At 37.5% G+C, this 22,609-nt stretch overlaps 1 long non-coding RNA gene and 3 pseudogenes across 1 annotated transcript; all 4 read left to right on the forward strand.

Moving 5' to 3' along the window:
- Positions 1-7,624, forward strand: part of LOC107465240 (pentatricopeptide repeat-containing protein At3g09040, mitochondrial-like) — a 50,509-nt pseudogene extending 42,885 nt beyond the window's left edge.
- A 1,316-nt stretch (positions 7,625-8,940) lies between these two features.
- On the forward strand, positions 8,941-11,565 carry LOC107465239 (pentatricopeptide repeat-containing protein At3g09040, mitochondrial-like; annotated as a pseudogene).
- A 3,797-nt stretch (positions 11,566-15,362) lies between these two features.
- Positions 15,363-19,625, forward strand: LOC107465253 (uncharacterized). The gene is made up of 3 exons (XR_008002634.1): positions 15,363-16,247; positions 16,366-16,578; positions 19,419-19,625. It is a non-coding gene; the product is annotated as an uncharacterized LOC107465253 (long non-coding RNA).
- Positions 19,626-19,882: 257 nt separating this feature from the next.
- LOC127741529 (pentatricopeptide repeat-containing protein At3g09040, mitochondrial-like) lies at positions 19,883-21,747 on the forward strand (annotated as a pseudogene).
- Positions 21,748-22,609: the final 862 nt, after the last annotated feature.

Consider the following 22,609-nt stretch of genomic DNA (forward strand, 5'->3'; position numbering starts at 1 on the left):
TTCACCTCACTCTTCCAAAACTCACACTTAAGACATTTTTGCATAGAGTTTCTTCTCCTTTAGAATCTGCAACACGGTCCTCAAGTGTTCCGCATGCTCTTCTTCAGTCTTGGAATAAATCAGTATGTCATCAATGAAGACAACAATGAATTTATCCAGAAACGGACGGAAAACTCTATTCATGTAATCCATGAATACCACAGGAGCGTTCGTCAACCCAAAAGACATTACAGTGTACTCGTAATGACCATAACGAGTCCTGAAAGTGGTCTTAGGGATATCCTCACCCCTTACCCTTATCTGGTGATAACCGGATCGCAAATCGATCTTGGAGAAAACTCCAGCTCCTTGTAACTGATCCATGAGATCATCAATTCTCGGCAATGGGTACTTATTCTTTATTGTAACCTTGTTCAGCTGCCTGTAATCCACACAGATCCGCATACTCCCATCCTTCTTCTTCATCAGTAACACTGGAGCACCCCACGGAGAGACACTTGGTCGTATAAAATTCTTTCCTAACAAATCCTCTAACTGAAACTTTAACTCGTTCATCTCTAACGGTGACATCCTATAAGGAGCACTTGAGATTGGTCCCACCCCAGGCACCAATTCAATAGCAAACTCAACCTCTCGGTTAGGTGGAAACTCATCAATATCATCGAGAAACACTTCCGGAAACTCACACACAATCGGAATCTGTTCCAACCTTTGATCATCACCCAAAACGCCCGCAGTTAACAACATGATACCCTGACATTCGGTTCCGAAACAGTTCACCATCATCGAATTCAAGTAATAATTATTCACCACGACCGGCCATTCAGTATCTTCCGGCATAAAGTACACCGACTTTGTAGAACAATCTAGCAGAACATGGTTCTTTGATAACCAGTCCAATCCCAAGATAAAATCAAGACCGATCATCGGCAAGCAGACTAAATTAAGAGTAAAATCACGCTGCTTGAACCTAAAGGAAACTTCCGGGCATCCTAGCCTAGTTACCGTGGCTTCATGGGTAGCATTGTACACTCTTAGATCATAACCTAAAGTTACAATCTTCAGTCCTAACTCATGGGCTTTCTCAAATGCAATGAATGAATGTGATGCTCCCAAATCAAATAAAGCATTTAAAGTTTGACCAGCTTTTTCATAGTTACCTCGAATGAGTGTCTCAGATCCCTCAGCTCCTATAGCTGAGGTGGTGAACACCCGACCAGTCTGCTGCGCCTCCCCGGCACCTTGTTTCTGTTTCTCCGGACACCTTGGGAGCTTATGTCCTGCCTTACCACAGAAATAGCACAAACCCCATCCGGCCATGCACGGGACTCCCGAATGGTGACTTCCACACCTAGCACAAGCTCGAGCACTCTGTAGTTGCTTCCCAAACCTTTTACCTTGGGAGTTGTTATTGTTGGGCCTCCTAAAAGATCCTCCCCGCTTGAAAGGCGGACCTCTAGGTGCAAAGCTCTTCCCTCGGTTCTGTGGAAATGATCCCTTGTGACTTCTTTTATCAACAGCTGCCTTCTTCACACACTCCTCAGCAACCCCACACTTGTTCACCATCACAGTGAAAGTTCTAATCTCTATTGGTCCCTGAGCTCCATTTCCGTCGTTGCCATGGTTGTTCATCTGTTGTCCAAGAGTCTCTACAGTGGCCTGCATAGCCGCAGTCATGCTCCCCAATGCCGCCACAAGGTCTACCGAATTATTCGAGTTGGCGCTCAATCCCGGATGGTTAGAACGGCCTCTCCCACGACCTCTACTGTGTCCACGAGGTGCCATCTGGTTCCTATACACACCAAACAATTGATATTAAGTTGATCAGTCTCAATATCGAAAGTCTAGTGCTTCAAAGTCCCAAATGCATGCTCATGAACGTTTATGCCAATTATATCAGGCAGATATACTAATAGCACATAACACACACACAGAGAATGCACAGAAGCATAGTCAGTCCATCCCTCAGGCTCTACAGGAATGAACTGCTCTGATACCATAATGTAACACCCTACCATACAGAGTCTTATGCTTAAGTCATAACTCAGAGATGGCAAGGTATTACGACCTCTAAATTAAAAATTTAGTACGTATAGTAGTATGAATGATTGATTATAACTAGGAGCCTTTGTAGAAAAAGGGGTAAACAAAAATCGCAACTCGAAAACACAACACTCCGATCGATAACGTAACGAACGAGGATAACCAACGCGAGATTATATATATACAAAGGAGTGTCAAGAACAGGAATATCAAGACTCAAAATCCGGCTGCGAAGATAACCGGTCCGAGCATAGCAATATATACATATGATAAAATAAGGAAAACCCCAAAGAAAACCCAAAGGGACACAAAAACAGAAACCTAATCTCCAAAATCTCCCATAAGAGGAGTCATCACAGTTTGTATTATTTAATGACCGAAGGCAATCCTAGAACTTCCTCCAAATAATATCAAAGCTTATAAACAAGCTAAACCATAAAAGGGCATCTGACTAAAGATACTTCAATCTAACTAATACTTCCCTTTCCAATTCCTTCAGACCTCCCAACCACCAGCAGGAGTATAATATAGCAAACACAGTCTCCCAACCACCAGCAGGAGTATAATGTAGCAAACACAGTTATATCAAACAAGAAATATACAAGTAGGAACAATTAAGGCATTTAGACAATTAGCAAGTAATATGCAGTCAAATAGGCAATCTCAAATAATTCATATAGTATGCATATGATGAATGCCTGTCCCTAGTGGCTGATGATATCATCTGTCGGTTATAGAGCCAACCCGACAAGTCCTGGTGGACTGTCCCTCTGTGGTATCTCCCCAACTTAAGTCATGCTCATTATAACTTGATCATAATCATGATCCATATCCATCACCCTCACTGGTGAATATTTATCCATCATCATCACTGGTGAATATTTATCCATCACCATCACTGGTGAATATTTTTGGCGGTGAGCTCGTCCGGGAATTTCACAATGCCCGGCCACCCTGACGACATAGGGTCAATAGAGCTTCAAGACTCGACCTGGAGCACGTGGTGGCTAGCCACTGCTTTCTCCCAGGGAAGCTCTCATCTCCAATAATGAAAGTGCAACATTCACAATTCATTTAACAGCATATATATGCATTTATACATAGCCATAATCATGGCTCCACCGTAACACGGCAATAATCCAGCCATCCGGCTCACGGTTAATTCCATAACCAGCCACCCGGCTCACGGTTAAATCCATAACCAGCCGTTTCATTAACAATCACAGCCTTTCGGCCCATGGCATAACAAGCACTTCCACCACCATCCTCCGCATCTCACATAATCATGCTTGATCCTCATTGATCATTCATTTTTTCCTTGCTTCACTCGCAAGTTACCACATTCACTAGCCCTTCTTCTCATAGCTAGACATATCATAATGATTTAAGACATAAGTGGTGAGATCGGAGGCTTAGAAGTATGAGATTTGGCTTTTAAAACTCAAAATTCAACTTTGGGATGAAAACAGGGCCACGCGTACGCGTGGATGGCCTTAAAACTCATCGACGCGTAAGCGTCACGCACGCTAACGCGTGGATTGAAAAATAGCCAAACGACGCGCACGCGTCAACCACGCGTACGCGTGGGTACTCTCGTGCCCGAGGCACAAAGCTGGCACAGTTTTCGCACAACTCTCTGGAAAATGGCTGGGCATTGGGTGCAGCACAATCAGCACGCCCGCGCACATCACACGCGCACGTGGATGGCATTTTCCTGGAAGAACGGTGCATACGCGCCAAGTGCGCCTACGCGCGAGGGGTCATTCTGCTAAAAATTTTCTAAGTTAAAAGCTACAGAATTCACAGATTTAAACCCCAATCTTCCAACGGACATAACTTCCTCATTTTAAATCATTTTTCACCCGTTCTTCGAACGGCATGGACATCCCGGATCCAATTTCATTTTTAAACAAATTTGGCACAAAACAAAGATCCGTAGTCCAAGTTATGTCCCGTCAAAGTATGCCCGAAAACCATGTTTTTCATAAAAACCACAAAGTGCCATTTTCAAACATGCCATTTTCAACTCTTTTCAAAACCAATCAAAACATGCCAATTTCATCCCTTTTCTTTGAAATCAATCAATATACATCAAATTCAACATCAAGCCTCCTCAACTCACACATTGACACATTACCACAATTTACAAAATCGCTATCTCATCATTCTAACCCACTTCACCCAAGTGGCTCAAACTCAAACATATTGACATATCATATACTCTTCCTCATGCCAATTCTCAACAATACTATTCCCAATCAACCATCATTATACATAAGTATTTCCTACCACATTAAATATTAGATACGGAAAACCGAAACCATACCTTAGCCGATTTCCCAAGCTCAACCGGAGCACTTCCAAATCACTTATCCACAAGCTCTCAAGGCCTCAACACCTCCAAGAACAGATTTTTCACCACCAAACCCTTTCCAAGCTTTTCAAAATCACTAATCAAGCTCCAATATTCACATATACACAACCTAAGCCACAATCATCATACTCATACACAACATCTCAATACCCAAACATCATAGAACAACAAAATTACACTAGAGTTGAGAATTTTACCACACCTAAGGTCCAAGGAGACAATATTAACTTTCTCCTTCAAGAGAGTTGGGTCCTATAACATCAAAGAGCCCAAAATCTCAACATTTTTGCTCATAAAACTCGAAAACAAGGCTGGAATTTCGAAGAGTAAAACGTAGCTTACCTCAAAATTAATTGTATGGGTTTTGTAGAGCTCTCCGCGGTGAACGCGTGGCCGCAAACGGAGCGGCAACCGGAGCTCTAGATCAAAAGTTATGGTGGTTTGAAGATCAAGTGGGAGAAAGAACTTGAGAGAGTGTTCTTCCTCCCCTCTCTTCAATTTCAGCATGTATTAGTGTTGTGTGAGGAGAGAGAGTGCTGAAAACTAGGGTTTTGGTTTAGATATGTTGGGCCAAAGGCCCACTTTGGGTCTGGTTGGCCCGGTTTGGCCCGTTCGGTCCAATCTTTGTCCGAATTCTATAAAATTGGTACCAAAATTCTCGTCTCAATCTCCTCTATCACATTTAGCCACAAAAATCACATTTTGGGCTATCTAGAATAAATTCTCATTTATAGGCTAATTAGCCATTAATTAACCGGGTTTTACTCTTAGGCGTGGCATGCCAAGCTTGAGTTCCAGAGGGGTGATTTTGATCCAACACTATGGGCATGGCACGCCAAGCATTAGCATGGCACGCCAGGCCAACGAAAGAGAGAAGGTTTGCTTAACACAACACAATGGGCGTGCCACTTGGAGCTCTGGGCATGGCACGCCAACCATGGGAAGCCAAGATCTCAAAGAGGCATGCCACTTGGTGTTTTGGGAATGACACACCAGGCTTAAGTTCCAGAGGAGCGATTTTGAGCCCCACTATGGGCGTGGCACGCCAAGCATTGGCGTGGCACGCAGGGGAATATGCCAGCCTGACCTCATCCAATTCAAATGAAGATATCTCTAGCTACACAACTCCAAATGAAGTGACTCTAGTGCCATTAGAAAGTAGAAATCTAGAGCTTTCCAACCATATATAACACTTTATAGTGGATACTGGAATTGAGGAAGATATTGTCCCCAAAAATACAAGGAGCAAAACACGTCCCTGCAGAGTTACCAGCCTGACCTCTTCATTTTCAAAGGAGCGTAACTTGAGTTGTAGAGGTTCAAATGATGTGATCTTGGTGTGTCGGAAAGATGACATCAAGAACTTTTCAATGATATATAACATTATATGGTGTACGTTAAATATAGAGGTGAAAAAGGCCATCATTTCAGAATTGCAAAAACTGGGCCTGGCACGCCAGCTCGAGGGCGTGGCACGCCAATCCCTTTCCTAAAATGGGCATGGCACGCCAGGTCTTGGGCGTAACACGCCAGTTCTAATGGCCAGAGAGGAAGATTTAGTGCATTATTGAAGGCGTGGCATGCCAAGAATGGGCGTGGCACGCCAGTTTCACAACACAAGGGCATGGCACGCCGAGAATGGGCGTGGCATGCCGGGGTATTCGGCAGACTGACCTCTTTAACTTCAAATGGGCATAACATGACCTACAGAGGTCTAAATGAGTTGATTTTAGTGCCGTTAGAAATCTGACATTCAGGGCTTTCTAACAATATATAATACTTTATAGTAGACATTCAATTGAGACCCAAATAACTCCATACTTTCAACGTTACAAAGTGGGTCACAATCCAAAGAGCAAATTCTATTGCGCGTGACACTTGAACCCACACGCCAACTTCTTCTTCCAGCCCCAACCTTCAACAAAGTCCACTCCAACTCTAATTCAAGCCACAATTGTCAACCAATCAAGGTCACAAGAAGCATCTAGAATAATTCATTTTCATTTCATTGTAATTTCCTTTCAATTTCATTTAAGTTTGTAATTTAGGAGAGCCTATATAAAGGCTTTAGTTTCATAGAATCAGGGGATGACGAATAATTCTACTAGAAAGGGGTCTTCAGACTCTATCTTCTCACCCACACTTCTTTGTTGGGCATGTATATGGACTCACAAAAGATTGCAGATGCCAACTTACTTTTCTCAGAGTTTTCGAACCTTAAAAGCATTGTTGTGTACTGCTTTAATTTCTGGGTATACTCAAAATGATTGCTATTACAAGGCCATAAATTCATACCGAGAAATACGGGACAACAGTATTTTACCTGATCAAGCAACATTTGTTTTATTTCTTCGAGCTTGTGCTCTCTTATCGGCATTGCAAGATAAGAAAGATATACATTCTCTAATATTTCACACTGGTTTTGACATGGATGAGTTAACAAGTCATGCACTCATAGACATGTATGCTAAATGTGGGGATGTAAAAAGTGTTGTGCAAGTTTTTGAAGAAATGGGTACTAAAAAGGATGTGATTTCTTGGAACTCAAAGATAGTTAGATTTATAAAATATGGTCATGCAGAAAGCGCTCTAAAGGTCTTCAATGAGATGGCTCACTCATGTGTTACACCAGATGATGTCACATTCCTCAGAGTACTCACTGCTTGCAGCCATACAGGGTAGGTTTTCGAGGGCCGTCAAATTTTTTATCTCATGGTGAACTGTTATGGCATTGAACCCAGGGCTGATCACTATGCTTGCATTATGGATGTTCTTGGTCGCTGGGGTAATCTCAAAGAAGCGGAAGAGTTCATTGACAAACTAAATGTCGAACCGAATGCTATGATTTGGGCCAATTTATTGGGAGCTTGCCGAATTCATGGTGATGACATAAGGGGAGAGCGAGTAGCTAAGAACCTTATTAAGTTAGAACCTGACAATTCTTCCCTATATGTATTGCTTTCTAATATGTATGATGCATCAGGACATTGGAATGAAGCTAGATCTTTGAGGAGAACTATGATACAGAAAGAAATCCAAATTATGCTTGGGTGTAGCTGGATTATTGTAGGATAAAAGACAAACTCATTTGTTGCAGGTGATATATCACATCCTAATTATTCTGAGATTTCACATTCTTTAAAGCATTTGAATGAACTCATTAGAGACAACAGATTCCAAGATGATGGAATTTTACTTGTTGGTTAAATTTAATTTTTTACAGTAATAAAAAATCAAGCAATCAACTCAGAGTTGCATTCTGATAAAGAACAAATCGTACATATATTCCATTGTTCTAGCTTTCTGGCAAAGGGAAAGCGTTATATTATTATTTGCATTACTTATGAACTGTTTATTATGAATTTGTTATGCATATGTATGTGTTTGAATATAAGTTTCTGGTTAGAACTTAAAAAATAAAAAGTAAACCTTCACGTTACCTGGATTATGCTCCTATAATTTTATTCATATCTATATTTTTCTTGACTTTTAACACTTTAACAATCCACGTGAAATAAGTTCTAGACTTTTAATTTGTGACTCACACAGCAAGAAGCAATAGCTCCTTGTTGCTATGATGTTGCACTGATTTATTTGTTTTCTCACTACATGTACATTGGTGATTTAATATAATTAGGAGCCATATCTTATATATATATATATATTTTTTGAACAAGGCCCCCACATGCTTATATTTATGACGGCAGAGTTTGTGACAAAGAGGAAGTGGAATCACTAGACAAAACTATTACTAATATTACGTACACATGGTAATGTCTAAAGATTAAAAATTTTATAGAGTACTTGTAATAGGGTTACAATATCTAATAATTGCATTTGGAAATTGGAAAAATTATTATGCCCATTTTTTTGGAGTATTTTTGTGTTTTTATTTTAAGTTGGGCTTGGAAAGACCGAATATGAATAAATTTTATAAGCTTTTATAGTTTTTGGTCTAATTGCATTTGAAGTAGCTTCCTTCATTCAGTTCTTTGATTTTTAGGTTTGAAGTTATTAATTGTAATTAAAGCTTAAATTGACTCGTGGAACTTTGAAGCTATTAGTTAATATGTTTTTTAAAGCCTAAATTATTGTTCTAATTGCATTGGCACCTAAAAAAAAGGGGATTAACTTTACTTCTATTGTAATTGTTTTAGTACCATCCTTTTTTGATACTCCTTAAAAAGATACTACGGAAATGTAAGTGTCACCCGTCCTTAAAATTGTTGTCATTACCTAACCTATTGATTTGAAATAGTTACAAAGTTTATCTTTCCATGTTATTACTTTAGTCCTTAAGGAAGATTATAAAATTTGTCTTTTGCGTTATGATTTAAGTCTTTTAAAATAATAAGATTAACATATAGTGAATTAGTGATACAACATTTTATATGGACTAAAATGTGATTAGCCGCTAACTGTTTTCTTTAAATAGGACCCTTATTCCTTTCTTTCATTTTCACAGCATGCAATACGCAACTATGCAATAGAAGTATTAACAAGGTGGTTTTGTTTGTTTGTCGATGCGTCTTGCAGTTACACCTCAAGTCCAAGTTTTCTTATTCTTAATACCTTATTCACTCACCATTCAGCATTGCCCTTCCCCTTCTTCTCCTACCATCTCACAAGTCTACGACGACCTTCTTTGCATTTGCTTCTACTTACAACAAACTAAAACTAATACTCATCACCATCACGACTATCAGGTGTTCGACAATATTTCCAACCATGGCGACAGGATAATGGCCAAAGCTATTCATGCATACGCCATCAAGCACGACATTTCCCCTGATGGCTTCCTCACAAGTGGCACCATCGATCTCTATGCCGCTGCCGGTAAAGTCCCTTTCGCTCAGAGGCTCTTCCACCAGCTCCATTCCCGTCAGAGACATTTATCCACTTATAATTCTATCTTTTTCATGTACTCAAGGCAACAGTTATTCCAAAATGCACTCCATTGTTTCGTGTCTATGATGCGTTTTGGCCAGTTGTCTGACCAATTCATGCTCGTTATAGCGCTCTCTGTTTGTTCAAAGCTTAAGAATATTGAATTCGCACGCTGTTTCACTCATGCGTGATCAAGGCAAGTTTTGAGTCCAATTCGTTCTGCCAAGGTGCTCTAATCGATCTCTATGCCAAATCGAGCTTTCTCCGCAATGCTAGCACCATATTTGACGCCGTAGTCCACTTGGACACTGTTTCTTGGACGGCTTTGATTTCTGGATATGTTCGAGCCGGACTACTGCAGGACGCCCTCCAGGTATTTGACAAAATGTAGATAGTTGGCTGCTCTCCTGACCAGGTGGTTTTTGTGACTGTTCTCAAAGCTCTTGTGAACTTGGGTAAGTTGGATGATGCCTGTAAATTATTCTGAGGCATGCACACTAGCAATATTGTGGCATGAAATGCGATGATCTCTTGTCATGCTAAGAAGAGCCATTATAAAGAGGCCATTTAGTTCTTTCTCGAAATGAGAAAGTGTGGTATAAAGTCCTCAAGGTTCACGTTGGCAAGTGTTCTTAGTGCAATTGCTAGCTTAGCTGCGTTGGATTATGGGTTACTAGTCCATGGAGAGGCTATCAAACAAGGTTTGGATTCTAGTATATATGTGGAAAGTTCTTTGATCAGTTTGTATGGGAAGTGCGAAATATTAGATGCTGCAAAGCAAGTATTTGATGTCATATTTGAGAAAAATATGGTCACTTGGAATGCCATGCTGGGAGTTTATGCACAGAATGGTTATTTCAATCATGTAATTGAGCTATTCCTTGATATGACATGACGTACCATTGAACCGGACGAATTTACTTTCACTAGCGTTTTGAGTTCATGTGCTTGTTTTGAAATCTTAAAAATTGGTCGTCAGGTGCATTCAGTAGTTATCAAGAGAAGTTTTGCAAACAATTTTTTTGTGAACAAAGCATTGGTAGATATGTATGACAAGGCTGGGGCTTTGAAGGATGCTAGGAAACAGTTTAGGCGCATGAAAATTCGAGATAACATTTCTTGGAATGCCATTATTGTTGGATACCTGCAGGAAGAAGAGGAAGCTGATGCTTTCAAAATGTTCAACAGAATGAGGTTACATGGCATAGTACCTGACGAGGTAGCTTTGGCAAGCATACTTAGTGCTTGTGGAAATGTTAAGCTATTAGAGGCAGGATTGCAGTTCCATTGCCTGGCAGTTAAGTTGGGATTAGAAACAAACCTTTTTGTTGGAAGTTCTCTGATTCACATGTATTCTAAACAATGGTCCATTGAAGATGCACGAAAAATCTATTCTAGCATGCTTGAATGGAGTGTAGTATCCATGAATACTCTGATTTTAGGATATGCTCTGAAAAATATAAAAGAAGCTATTAATATTCTTAGTGAGATGATGGCATTAGGGATCAAGCCATCTAAAATTACATTTACAAGCTTGATAGATGCTTGTGAGGGTTTTCCAGTAATTCTAAGGTTGCATATCCACTGTGCTATAGTTAAGAGGCAGATTCTTAGGTACCTCTTTGATGGGGATGTATATGGACTCACAAAGGATTGCAGATGCCAACTTACTTTTCTCTGAGTTTTTGAACCTTAAAAGCATTCTTATGTGGACTGCTTTAATTTCTGGGTGTACTCAAAATGATTGTTGTTACGAGGCCATAAATTCATACCGAGAAATGCAGGACAATAGTTTCTTCCTTGACCAACCAACATTTGTTTCAGTTCTTCGAGCTTGTCCTCTCTTACCAGCATTGCAAGATAGGAAAGAGATACATTCTCTAATATTCCACACTGGTTTTGACTTGGATGAGTTAACCAGCAGTGCACTCATAGACATGTATGCTAAATGTAGGGATGTAAAAAGTAATGTGCAAGTTTTTGAAGAAATGGGTACTAAAAAGGATGTGATTTCTTAGAACTCAATGATAGTTGGATTTGCAAAAATTGGTTATGCAGAAAGCGCTCTGAAGTTCTTCAATGAGATGGCTCACTCATGTGTTACACCAGATGATGTCACATTCCTCGAAGTGCTCACTGCTTGCAGCCATGCAGGGTGGGCTTTCGAAGGCCGTCAAATTTTTTATCTCATGGTGAACTGTTATAGCATTAAACCCAGGGCTGATCACTATGCTTGCATTGTGGATCTTCTTGGTCGTTGAGGTAATATCAAAGAAGCTGAAGAGTTCATCCACAAACTAAATGTCAAACCGAATGCTATGATTTGGGCTAATTTATTAGGATCTTGTCGAATTCATGGTGATGACATAACTGGAGAGCGAGCAGCTAAGAACCTTATAAAGTTAGGACTTGACAATTTTTTCCCATATGTATTGCTTTCTAATATGTATGCTACATCAGGACATTGGAATGAAGTGAGATCTTTGAGGATCACTATGATATAGAAAGAAATCCAAAAGATGCCTGGGTTTAGCTAGATTGTTGTAAGAAAAAAGACAAACTCATTTGTTGCAGGTATATCACATCCTAATTATACTGAAATTTCACATTCTTTGAAGCATTTGACAGTACTCATGAGAGACAACAGATTCTAGAAAAAAGACAAAATTTAATTTTTCACTGTAATAGGAAATCAAGTAATCAACTTATATTTGCATTCTAACAAAGAACAAATCATACATATATTCCATTGTTACTGCTTTCTCGCAAATGGAAAGAATTATATTATTATTTGCATTACTTATGAACTGTTTGTTGTAAATTTGTTATGCATTTCATGTGTTTGAATATAAGTTTCTGGTTAGAACTTAAAAAATAAAAAGTAAACCCTCACGTTACCTGGATTAAGCTCCTCTAATTTTATTCCTAACTATATTTTTCTTGACTTTTAACACTTTAACAATCCACGTGAAATAAGTTCTAAACTTTTAATTAGTGACTCACACTGCAAGAAGCAAGAGCTCCTTGTTTCTATGATGTTGCACTGATTTATTTGTTTTCTCATTACATATGCATTGGTGATTTAATATAATTAGGAGCCATATCTTATATATATTATAATTGAAGGATTTCTCCTTTTATTTTATTCTTCCCTAATGTCTCATATTAAATCTTAAGAATAGGTACATCCAAGTTGGGGAAAAAATAATATAGGGAAGGAATGTGGGACACACCAAATTTTGTGAACATGGCCCCCACATGCTTATATTTATGCCGGTAGAGTTTGTGACAAAGAGGAAGTGGAATCACTGGACAAAACTATTATTAATATTACCTTAGCTTGGTAATAACTCAAAATTAAAAATCTTATTAAGTACTTGTAATAGGGTTACATTATCTAATAATTGCATTTGGAAATTGGAATAATCATTATGCTCATTGTTTTGGAGTATTTGTGTGTGTTTATTTTAAATGGGACTTGGAAAGACTGAATATGAATAAATTTTATAAGTTTTTTATAGTTTTTGGTCTAATTGTATTTGAAGTAGCTTCCTTCTTTCAGTTCTTTGACCTTTACGTTTGAAGTTATTAATTGTAATTAAAGCTTAAATTGTCTGGTGGAACTTTGAAGCTATTAGATGCACATTTTCAACATGTTTTTTAAATCCTAAATTATTATTCTAATTGTATTGGCGCCTATAAAACAAAGGATTAACTTTACTTCTATTGTAGTTATTTTAGTACCATCCTTTCTTGATACTCCTTAAAAATATACTATTAAAATGTAAGTGTCACTGTCCTTAAAATTGTTGTCATTACCTAACCTATTAATTTGAAATAGTTACAAAATTTATCTTTCCATGTTATTACTTTAGTCATTAAGGAAGATTATAAAATTTGTCTTTTGCGTTATGATTTAAGTCTTTTAAAATAATAAGATTAACATATAGTGAATTAGTGATACAACATTTTATATGGACTAAAATGTGATTAGCCGCTAACTCTTTTCTTTAAATAGGACACTTACCCAATTCCTTTCTTTCATTTTCACAGCACGCAATACGCATCTATTCAATAGAAGCATTAAAAGGTAGGTTTTTTTGTTTGTCGATGTGTCTTGCAGTTGCACCTCAAGTCCAAGGTTTCTTATTCTTAAGCCCTTATTCACTCACCATTCAGCACTGCCCTTCCCCTTCTCCTCCTTCCATCTTACAAGTCTACGACGACCTTCTCCGCATTTGCTTCCGCTTACGACAAACTAAAACCAATTCCCATAACCATCACAGCTACCATGTGTTCAATAATATTCCTAACCACAGCGACGGAAAAATGGCAAAGGTTATTCAAGCACACGACATTTCCTCTTATGGATTCCTTGTAAGTGCCACCATCGATCTCTACACCACTGCCGGCAATGTCCCTTTTGCTCAGAGGCTCTTCCACCAGCTCCATCCCCTTCAGAGACATTTATCCGCTTATAATTCTATCATTTCCATGTACTCAAGGCAGGGGTTATTCAAAAATACACTCTGTTATTTCATTTCTATGATGTGTTTCATGCAGTTGCCTGACCAATTCACACTCTTTATTTGTTCAAAGCTCATGAATGTTGAATTCGGCACGCTGCTTCACTCCTGCATGATCAAGGCAGGTTTTGAGTCCAATTCGTTCGGCCAGGGTACTTTTATCGATCTCTATGCTGCTTTCTCCACCATGCTAGCACCATATTTGACGCCACAATCCACTTGGACACTGTTTCTTGGACGGCTTTGATTTCTGGTTATGTTCGAGCTGGGCTACCGTAAGACGCCCTCCAATCGTTTGACAAAATGAAGATAGCTGGCTGCTCTCCTGACCAGGTTATTTTCGTGACTGTTCTCAATGCTCTTGTGAATTTGGGTAAGCTAGATGATACTTGTAAATTGTTCCGAGACATGCACACTAGCAATGTTGTGGCATGAAATGCGATGATCTCTGGTCATGCTAAGAGGGGCTATCACAAGGAGGCCCTTGAGTTCTTTCTCAAAATGAGAAAGTGTGGTATAAAGTCCTCAAGGTCCACGCTGGCAAGTGTTCTTAGTGTGATTGTCAGCTTAGCTACGTTGGATTGGGTTACTAGTCCATTGAGAGGCTATCAAACAATGTTTGGATTCTAGTATATATGTGGAAAGTTCTTTGATCAGTATGTATAGGAAGTGCGAAATGTTAGATGCTGAAAAGCAAGTATTTGATGTCATGTCTGAGAAAAATATGGTCACTTGGAATGCCATGCTGGGTGTAACATCCCGCATTTTTGAAAATCTAATTATAAATAAATTGTGATTTTATTTTATTAAGTTTAAACTTTATAATTTTAGAAATTATTTTATTGGAGATAATTAAATAGATTCGGAGATAATTTCATTTTAAATCAAATAAGATTCTTAAGTAATTTTCTATAATGGAATATTTTGTATAATTTTAGTAATTGAAAAATAAAAAAGAATTGTATGATTTAATTCAAGTAACTATTATTCTAAAAGGATTACGATTTATTTTATTAATTTGATATCTTATTTTATAAATTAGTCGATTAAGAATAATTAAATTAGTTTTATTAATATTTGGAGTTTAAGTTAATCAATATTCTTATGTAATTTTTATAATTGGTTATTTCATATGCTTTGGAAATAAAATTTAGTAATGGAAGTATTATATAATTTAATTTAAGTAATTTCTATTATGAATAAATTATGGTTTATTTTATTAATTTGAGCTCCTAGAGATTAATTTATTAGGAATGATTAAATGGATTTTTATAAATACTTAAAGTTTAAGTAATTTTATTATAATTAGATATTTTGTAAATAGAAATTAAAGTTTCGGTGATACAAAAATAATAAAGAATTATATCATTTAATTTGAATAATTAGTATTGAGTTTAAACTATATTTTATAAAATGTAATTAGTATGCTTATTCTATAATTTAAATTAAAAATAATTGTTTGAACTCATTGATATATTGATAAATAAAATCTTATGCACTTTAAAAGTAATTTTTATAGCATTATATTTAAATTCTAAATTGTTATCCTCTCATAAATGTTTTGTAAAATTGTTAAATTACTCGTATATATATATTTTTCTTAGTCTTATGTTTCTTATTTTATACGTACTGTTAGTATCTAATACGTGTCCTTCCTAACCAATTAAACACACACACGCACCGGTATACTCATCTCCTCCTTATAACCCCACGTTTACCCATCCTTACCATTTATCTTCAAAAGAATGTATATCATATATATGTGGACAGCAAAATAAAAGGGGAAGCCAAAATTAGAGTGGGAGTGACGGAGAGGGAGAGTCCGAACCAAAGGGAGCCAGAGGATGAGAGGAGAGGACAGGGGAAGGGAAGGAAGAGGCGTTGCCGGTGATGAACACAGCCACCGTCGCAGCTTTCTGACCGCCACACCACCAAACCCTAGCCGTTATAGAGGAGAGGGTGATCGAAGTAGAGAAGCACCGCGTGAAGGAAGGAAGTTCCATCGTCAGCGCTGCTTTTAGGGGAAGCCGCTACCACCACGGCGGGGAAACGAACATGGGAGAAGAGGTTTCGTTGATGCTGTCACAGAGGAAGAGGACGAGACGTGTGTGAGAGAGTGACGCGCCGAGGAGGGACCATTCCTCTGCCGCTGCCGCTGCCGGAATCTTCGGTCGCCGCCATCAATAGTGGTGAGTCAGTTAAACCCTAGCCATGAGAACCACCATCTCTGAACCTTTGCCGCTCTGTAAATACCCAGTATCTACCTCTGATGTTCTTGACTATGTTATGTTTGTTGGAGCTTGTCTCCATGGAGTTACTGGCGGGGTGTTGCTGCTGCCGGAACCACCGCGGGGTGCTGCTAGGAATCGCTGCTGCCCTGCTTCCGCTATACTTAGGTTTAACATCCATTGGCCTGGGTTAGCCTTTTCCCCTTATTTCTGCTCCAATTGCACGCTCTATTCTGCCGATTTCTTATTAAATTGCTTGTTCTTGTTTTAATTTAAATTTGGCCTGTGCTCCGTTTTAAATTACCAGAGCTGTTTCTGCCTTTCGATTCCATTGAATTCGAAATCTTCATTTCACTGCAACCATGGTCATTGTTGTGGAAGTTAATGCTACTGCCGTCCCGGTTGTGTTGAGATGTAGTGCTGCTGCTTTCTGGGCAGAAACGGTTGCGTGACTAGTAGAGGTACAGCCAGCTGTCTCGCAACAATTCTGCCAACGGTCTCTTGTAATTGCGACATCGAGGTAGGGGGTTTAAAATGATTTTAATTTTAGAATGCCCGCAAGGTTTATTGAGTAATCTGCAAATAGTCTTAATTGTTGTGAGTGATTAATTGATGATATGAATGCTAAAATGTGTTTGTGAAGTATAATTGGAATTATTGATAGCGAAATTGATTGGTTGTGTGGATGTTGAATTGTGGCTGTGAATTTATTGAAATTGAGGATTTTGTGGAATTGATTGATCATGGGTGGAATATGAAATGTTGAAGAGTGATTGATGAAAATTCTGAATTTTGATGGATTATGTTGGAATTGTTGCTGTTGAGATGGTTTTATAATTATTCTATCGGTGATGGATTTAGTTGATGATTGACTGGAATTGGGTTTAGAGAATGTTTAAAGGATTGAATTTGAGATGTTGAATTACTTGCTGAACAAGCTGAGCTTTGAAATTAAACGGCAACTTTGAAAGTGAGTTAGTAACTCTATAGTGACTGAAATTATAAGAATTGAAATGTTAAGTAAATTATATTAAGTGTAATTGTGGAAATTCAATTTTTAAGGTTTCGTATCAGTTAGAGAACTAGTTATGATTTTCTAAAGTTGAATTCCAAAATCTGAGTTTCTGCATAACTTCTAAACTGAGTCAGCAGTTTTGAAAAGCTATAACTAATTCTGTGTTTATCGGAATTGCGTGAAACCAAATCTGGGTTAAACTTGGGGATACAAGGAACTAAACTGGTAAATTTGAGACTTTTTCATTAAGTTTATGATTTATGGTAAATTTTTGAATTGGGGATGTCAAATCTGGTTTTTCTGCAGAACGTTTAACACAGCAGCAACTTGATTCCTTTAATAGAAATTCTGCACTTGGAATTTTGAAATGGAACCAATTTTAAATGAAACTTTAGTCCTATTATTTTTATGTCGTAAAATTTCAGAATGGTTGAACTTGCGGTTTAAAAGATACAAATTTTTGAAATACGATGCATTATGCAGCAAAGGCCAGATTCTGTTTTCTTAAATCAGTAAATTTGGAAGTTTATAACTTTTGAACCTGGTTGGATATCGAGGTGCAACCAATTGGAAGTAAAAATTAAGTATGTTTAGCATATGTGAAGTAAATTTCAGGGCTATCCATGTTTTAATGAGTAAGTTATGGGACTTGGAAGAAGATAAGTTCATTAACTTTTAAAACAGAATTTTGCAGAAAATTAGTCAGCTTCTAGGTTATATAACTTCTTCATTAAAAATGATATTAACCTGAAACCAATTGGAAAAGAAACTTGGATGAGTGTAGTTGAACTGTATTAATTTTCAAAGTCATTGGATTTAACTTGGATTTTATATTGAATTTTGAATATCACATGCTGCTGCTGTTTTTCTGGTTTTACTCACTGCAGAGCAGTCTCGGTTTTTCCTTTATTCCTAAGGCTAGAGAAACCAGAAAATTATGATCTTTGGTTTGTTAGAAAGCTTATTTTAAGACGAACGCCTGGACATAAAGTTTGCGCAATTCCGAGTTCATTTGCTATATTAAAAACAGAAAAGAAGATAGGGTGCTGGGAATGCTTGAGTAAGAGTTATGAGTTCATAAAACTAAAGATGAACCTTAGTGAAATATGGCTGTTTCAATGTTGGAATTTGCTTGTTTCTGAATTGAATTGATATTGGAAAGGTTAAAAAGAGTTTGGTGGATTGTTTGGTTGGGACCCGTAAGGGTGGCTAAGTCCTATTTTTAAAGGAGATTATGTCCGAATTTTTATAAAAGTATAAGGACTTAATCAAAGTCAATATTTAAGGTTTATTTAATGATAATAACTTCCATGATTCTTTTAAGAAAAGATTATTTGGCATATGAGATTGTTGGCAAGGGCGTGGGTCTTGTCCCGCTTGCGTATTTGTAATTATGAAAGAAAAAGGGAAGAGTAATGTACTTATTGTATGATTATCTGTTGCTTGAAGCAACCCAAGAGATGTTTGTTTGTTGCTTGAAACAACCCAAGAGATGTCTGTTTGTTGCTTGAGGCAACCCAAGAGATAGTGTTTGCTTATTTGTTGCTTAATGCAACCCAAGAGATATTATATATATTTGTTGCTTAATGCAACCCAAGAGATATTATATATATATGTTGCTTAATGCAACCCAAGAGTAATTTTCCGTTCCCAAGAGTATATTTCCTGCGAGTAGAAAGCAGAGGCTGTCTCAATAGAGCTGCTAATAATTATATGCGCATTTATTTGAATGGAAAATCGTATCCGGGAAATCGTGGACTCGTGACCGGATAAATGTCGGGAAGGCAGGTGCTAACCGACACATGAGCTCATGGCCTGCACTAGGACTAGACATTCATCATATGCATCTATGTGACATTGTTTGGGTGTGTATATTGTAATTGGAATGCCTAAGTGAATAATTCTGTTTAACTGCTAATTGCTATACTTGATGTAATTGCTCTTGATTGTGTTTGAACCTCATTACTTGTGGTTGTAACTGATTGACTGGATTGTGGTGAATTGGATGTTGATTGAATTGCTTAGGCCTGAGGCCGTGATTGGTTTGTGTTTGAGGTTTAGTAAAGTATGAAAGATTAAGCTGGTTCAGCATAGACTTAATGAACCTATGCTTGGAACAAATTAGTCATTCATACAGTCTAGGAAACTTTTGAGAGTTTTATAAAGAAAATATGGGTTTAGGATTTTGAATAATTAACTAATGCTTTTAAAGAAGGTTAATTTTCTTTTAGATGTATCTGAATGAAATTAACTATTTGCGCTTTATTCTTTACTTTCACGGCATTCTCTACCTCTACTGAGAACATGTGGTTTGGTTCTCACCCCCAAATTTTCCACCCTTTCAGTGACACAGGTTTGAAGACGCAACTTGAAGCTGCGAGCGATTAGTAGGTTTTCTTTATGGTTTTAATTGCTTTCATAGAGTCCCCTCGCTCTTTTCCTTTGAAGTTTTATTTTATCAGAGGGGTAGGTATTGTATTTGGGTTTATATGACTTTCTATGTATAAGAATTACTATTAATAATACTTATATGATTGTATTATTATTTGCAATGCTTATCTTTGATACATGTCTTGAAAGAATAAAAACAAAATTTTCCGGAATTTTCTTAAAACTAAAACGCGAACTCGATATAAAGGCTCAGTAATTAAGTAGTTAATATTAGAAAAGGTCACGTAACGTTCTTTCTAGTAGAAATACCCTGACTTAAGCAAGGTATTTTGCTGGAAGGGATGTTACACTGGGAGTTTATGCACATAATGGTTATTTCAATCATGTAATGGAGCTATTCCTTGACATGACATGACATACCATTGAAGCGGACGAATTTACCTTCACTAGCATTTTGAGTTCATGTGCTTGTTTTGAAAGCTTAGAAATTGGTCGTCAGGTGCATTCAGTTGTTATCAAGAGAAGTTTTGCAAACAATTTATTTGTGAACAATGCATTTGTAGATATGTATGCTAAGGCTGGGGCTTTGAAGGAAGCTAGGAAATAGTTTGAGCACATGAAAATGCGAGATAACATTTCTAGGAATGCCATTATTGTTGGATATGTGCAGGAAGAAGAGGAAACTGATGCTTTCAAAATGTTCAACAGAATGAGGTTACATGGCATAATACCTGACGAGGTAGCTTTGTCAAGCATACTTAGCTCTTATGGAAATGTTAAGCTTTTAGAAGCAGGATTGCAGTTCCATTGCCTGATAGTTAAGTTAGGATTAGAAACAAACCTTTTTGTTGGAAGTTATCATATTGACATGTATTCTAAATGTTGGTCCATTGAAGATGGACGAAAAATCTATTCTAGCATGCCTGAATGGAGCGTGGTATCCATTAATGCTCTGACTTCAGGATATGCTCTAAAAAATATAAGAAGTTATTAATCTTCTTAGTGAGATGCTGGCATTGGGGTTCAAGCCATCTGAACTTACATTTGCAAGCCTGATAGATGCTTGTAACGGTTCTCAGGTAATTCTAGGGTTGCAGATCCACTGTGCTATAGTTAAGAGGGGTCTATTATGTGGTAGTGAGTTCTTAAGTACCTCTTTGTTGGGCATGTATAAGGACTCACAAAGGATTGCAGATGGCAACTTACTTTTCTCAGAGTTTTCGAACCTTAAAAGCATTGTTATGTGGACTGCTTTAATTTTTGGGAATACTCAAAATGATTGCTGTTACGAGGCCATAAATTCATACTGAGAAATGCGGGACAACAGTATCTTCCTTGACCAAGCAACATTTGTTTCAGTTCTTCGAGCTTGTGCTCTCTTATCGGTATTGCAAGATGGGAAATAGATACATTCTCTAATATTTCATACTGGTTTTGACTTGCATGAGTTAACCAGCAGTGCACTCATAGTTATGTATGCTAAATGTGGGGATGTAAAAAGTGCGGTGCAAGTTTTTTATGAAATGGGTACTAAAAAGAATGTGATTCCTTGGAACACAATGTTAGTTGGATTTGCATAAAATGGTCATGCAGAAATCACGCTGAAGGTCTTCAATGAGATGGTTCACTCATGTGTTACACCAGATGATGTCACATTCCTCGGAGTGTTCACTGCTTGCAGCCATGCTGGGTGTGTTTCTGAGGGCCGTCAAATTTTTTATCTCATGGTGAACTGTTATGGCATTAAACCCAGGGATGATCACTATGCTTGCATTGTGGATCTTCTTGGTCGTTGGGGTAATCTCAAAGAAGCTGAAGAGTTCATCGACAAACTAAATGTCGAACCAAATGCTATGATTTGGGCCAATTTATTGGGAGCTTGCCGAATTCATGGTGATGACATAAGGGGAGAGCAAGCAGCTACGAACATTATTAAGTTAGAACCCGACAATTCTACCCCATATGTATTGCTTTCTAATATGTGTGCTGCATCAGGACATTAGAAAGAATCTAGATCTTTGAGGATCACTATGATACAGAAAGAAATCTAAAAGATGCCTGAGTGTAGCTGGATTATTGTAGGACAAAAGAAGAACTCATTTGTTGCAAGTATATCACATCCTAATTATGCTAAAATTTCACATTCTTTGAAGTATTTGACAGCACGCATGAGAGACAACAGATTCTAGGATGATGGAATTTTTCTTGTTGGTTAAATTTAATTTTTCACAGTAAAAGAAAATCAAGCAATCAACTCAGGTTTGCATTTTGACAAAGAACAAATCGTACTTATTATTTTGGTCTATTTGCGTTTGAAGTAGCTTCCTTCTTTTAGTTCTTTGACCTTTGGTTTGAAGTTATTAATTGTAATTAAAGCTTAAATTGTATGGTGGAACTTTGAAGCTATTAGATGCATATTTCCAATATGTTTTTTAATGCCTAAATTATTGTTCTAATTGCATTGGCACCTATAAAACAGGGGATTAACTTTACTTCTATTGTAATTATTTTAGCACCATCCTTTTTTGATACTCCTTAAAAAGATACTACTAAAATGTAAGTGTTACTGTCCTTAAAATTGTTGTCATTATCTAACCTATAGATTTGAAATAGTTACAAAGTTTATCTTTCCATGTTATTACTTTAGTCCTTATAGAAGATTATAAAATTTGTCTTTTGCATTATGATTTAAGTCTTTTAAAATAATAAGATTAACATATAGTGAATTAGAAATACAACATTTTATATGGACTAAAATGTGATTAGCCGCTAACGGTTTTCTCTAAATAGGCCCTTATCCAATTCCTTTCTTTCATTTTCACAGCACGCAATACGCATCTATGCAATAGAAGCATTAACAAGGTAGTTTTATTTGTTTATCGATGCGTCTTATAGTTGCACCTCAAGTCCAAGGTTTCTTATTCTTAAGACCTTATTCGTCACATATATACTAGAATCCAAACCTTGTTTGATAGCCTCTCAATGCACTAGCAACCCATAATCCAACGCAGCTAAGCTAGCATTTGCACTTAGAACACTTGGACTTGAATGGTGAGTGAATAAGGTCTTAAGAATAAGAAACCTTGGACTTGAGGTGTGATATAAACCATTATTTTATGATTTATATTGTGTTTAATTGAGTAAT

This window comes from Arachis duranensis, chromosome 9, assembly GCF_000817695.3.
Source record: "Arachis duranensis cultivar V14167 chromosome 9, aradu.V14167.gnm2.J7QH, whole genome shotgun sequence".
In the NCBI taxonomy this organism is placed as follows: domain Eukaryota; kingdom Viridiplantae; phylum Streptophyta; class Magnoliopsida; order Fabales; family Fabaceae; genus Arachis; species Arachis duranensis.